This window comes from Octodon degus, unplaced genomic scaffold, assembly GCF_000260255.1.
Source record: "Octodon degus isolate 3935 unplaced genomic scaffold, OctDeg1.0 scaffold00254, whole genome shotgun sequence".
NCBI lineage: Eukaryota > Metazoa > Chordata > Mammalia > Rodentia > Octodontidae > Octodon > Octodon degus.
The window spans coordinates 103,727-107,097 of record NW_004524830.1 but is presented as its reverse complement, the minus strand read 5'-3'; the positions used below and the strand labels follow the sequence as shown (position 1 = coordinate 107,097).

Genomic DNA, 3,371 nt, shown 5'->3' with positions numbered 1-3,371 from the left:
TGTTTGGTGCATACATATTTATGAGTGTTACCTCTTCCTCTTGAATTTTTCCCCTAACCAGTATATAGTGGCCTTCTTTATTTCGCTTGATCATTATTGGCTTGAAAGTGCAAACATGGGAAGCATAGAATTCTTTATCCTATTGTTAAAATATAACCTAATTTAAAAAAAAAAAGAAAAAAAACCGGAACCCTCCAAATTTAAAGATCCAATCCAAAAATGGGCATCTGAGATTAGTACATAATCCTCAGATGAGAAAACACAAATAGCAAATAAATATATGAAAAGATGGTCATTCAAGAGATGTGAATTAAAACAACAGTGAGAATCTATCTAATCCAGAAAAAAATGGCTACCATCAAAAAATCAACCAATAACAAATGCTAGTGGAGCTATGGGGGAAAAGGAACCTTCTCTACTGTTGATAGGAATGTGAACTGGTGCACCACTGGGGAAATCAGTATGGAGATTCCTCAAAAAAAACTAGGAATGGAAGTCCTAGTTGATCCAGCTATTCCCCTTCTGGCTATATTCCTGGAAGAATTAAAAATATACCACTGTGATATATATACATGTATGTTTACAACAGCACAGTTGGTAATAGCTAGAGCTTGGAAACAACTCATATCCCATCAACGAAGAAATGGATTTAAAAAGATGTCTTTTTACACAATGGAGTACTACTCAGCTATAAAGGATAAATTCAAGATTTTTATAGGCAAATGGATGCAACTTGGGATTGTACTTATAAGTGAAATATGTGCAAACCCATATGTGTAAACATTTGCATTCTCTCGCTAGTGTGAGAAGCTGGACAACTAAATAAGATCCAAAAGTACAACAGATATTATAAATTGGAAAGAACTGTTTAAAAGAGAAACTGATAGGGTGAAAGAGAAAAGAGAAAACTACACACACACATGCACACACACACACACACACACACTCATAATTAAGATAGTTATACAGCTAGTTTCTCTTAGTTCATTGAAAAGATGTGTGCTAATATTGTCTGGACATTCCTTTATTCCTTTATCTTGGACTCTGAGTAACTACTATGAAGACAACAATGAACATTACATCAATGACTGTTACTCCATTAGCCTGATTTGAAACTTTTTTTTTTCAGAACCAGGGATTGAACTCAGGCCCTTGCGCTTGCCAGGGAAGTGTTTATTCCACTGAGCCATCTCCTCAGCCCCCTCATTTGAAACTTTTATTTCTATTTTTCTTCTCTTAAAAAAAAATCTACCCACCTAATATCCCCTGCTTTCTTTCTATTCTTATAAAAGGGATTGACTTTTTTTATTCCTTACAGTTGGCCTTATCATCTTGTCTGCCTGCGCCCAGGTAGTAAACTATATACATTGCAAATTTACAAAAGCCTGAGGAGTGGTGTCTGCCTCATTCATTTGCTCACTCCACATTCATTAGAGTTTTGTCTCACCTCACTACCACCTTGTGATTTTTCCATTAGATCAATGTTATCTAAGTGATTATACTTTTTTCAAAACTGTAAATTTCTTTACTGTTATTTTCCCCACCATCTTCATCCCAAGACTATGTAGGATCTAGTTTTTATTCCCATACCTTTTTCCTAAAAAGTGCTACCTCCATTCCAGACAGTTGGGGGAGGCAGGACTTCAGGCTGGACCTACCATTAGGCTGTCCCTCCCCTCACCTGGAGCCAGCAAGGGGAGGGGACAGATGGTGATGGATAGACAAATGGATGGTGGTGGACCCGAAGGTGAGACCAAGAAGGACTACTCCAGGCTGAGCCCTCCTCCTCCAGTTTACCCCTGGGTGTGGGGGAAGCAGGGGCATGACTGACCTGGTCCAGGGTAGTTGGGCTGAAACCCTTTCTGGGGTGGCCCAATAAACATTGTGGACTCTTACCAAGGCTGGTATTTCAAGGCTGTTGTGAATTCTGCAAATATTCTCCTAGCCTAACGAAGACTTCCTATCAAATTGGGTGTGCTGGGGTGAGGGCAGGGAGATGGGGTCCTGGGAGCTTCACAGACTGTACCAGGAGAACAGCCAGCCTGGGGCAGAGGCAGCCAAGTCCCAAGGATGGCTGAGCCATACATCATAGATACTCTTGTTGGGTGGCACCCCCTGAAAGAGGGTGTCTAGATCCCAAAGCAGCCCAGAGGAAGCCCCAGACTCAGGAGCAACCCCCCAATAGGCTGGGCTGGTTGAAGGTGGGCACTGGGGACAGGAGGTGGGTGGCAGTGGCATTAACACACTGGGAGTGTAAATGGGCAAGTAGGAGGTGGGCAGCTGTCCCCACAAGGAGGTCTGGCATTCCCCACTTGGCAGCTCCCCAGGGTCTACACTACCCTGTAATACATGGAGGGTCCAGGTTGTGGACTGTGGGGACATTGCGGAGGACCCAATGACTGCACCTTGGGAAGTGTCCCCTTCTACTGTTGTGGGCCCCTGGAGGGAGCAGAGGGGCCACAGAGGAGGGAAGTGGTGGAGTAGAAACCACCTCCTTCCCACTGCACACCAAGCCTGCCTGAGCTGGGCTGTTCTGTCTAGCCAGGTTAGGCTGCTAGGGCCAGGGTGCCTCCTTTTGAGGCTGCCCTAGCAGGAACTTGATGCTGAATCCCTCGCTGGGCTGTGGCAGAAGACTGGGTGTCCTGTAGGGCTGGCCGCACAGCACACAGGGGCTTATGTCCTTGGTGAAGGCTCTGCATGTGCCCTAGTTCTGCCAGCACCAGCATAGGGCTGCGTTCTGCAGGCACAGTGCCTCCGCTGGGATCAGGCTCATGTCTACTGCCCAGAAGTTGCCTTTGGCTTGGGGCTTCAAAGTGTCCTTGGGCACCTTGTAGAAGCATCAGTTGGAGGAAAGGTTGTAGCAAATGGAGTGCTTGCAGCCCTTGTAGTCATCCCTGAAGGGGAAAACATCCTGGACCTGCTGGATGATCTGGGCCAGCTTCAGCCTGCAGGAGGGTGCAGCCTGAATCACCAAGGCGATCATGGCCAAGTAGGTGTATGGGGGCTAGTCATGTCACAGGTGTCTCTTCTTCCTCCTCTTGGGGGGCTTCGAGGGTGACCCTGCCTCAAGAAGCCCCAGGTAGGAGTTGCTGCAGGGCCCCATGTGTGTGTGGGGGCTGGCAGTGTGGCCCAAAGCCTGGCCCAGGGATGCCAGGGAGTGAGTGATTATACTTGTAATCTCATTAGTTGAGTATAGTTTTTCCAACCCTAGAGCAGCCTCACTTCATGGATTAACCCTAAAATATCTCTTTGAAAATCTGAGTCCTCAACAGCCCACTTGAGGCCCCTTCTTTCTTAGACAGCAGCCCTCATCCCCCAATAGATATTGCTTTCTTTTCCAATTAAATAGTTTGCTCTTAAGCACTGTTGTT

At 45.8% G+C, this 3,371-nt stretch overlaps 1 pseudogene; it reads right to left on the bottom strand.

Annotated features, from left to right (window-relative positions):
• Positions 1–2,013: 2,013 nt before the first annotated feature.
• On the bottom strand, positions 2,014–3,103 carry LOC101566405 (annotated as a pseudogene).
• Between the last annotated feature and the right edge of the window lie 268 nt (positions 3,104–3,371).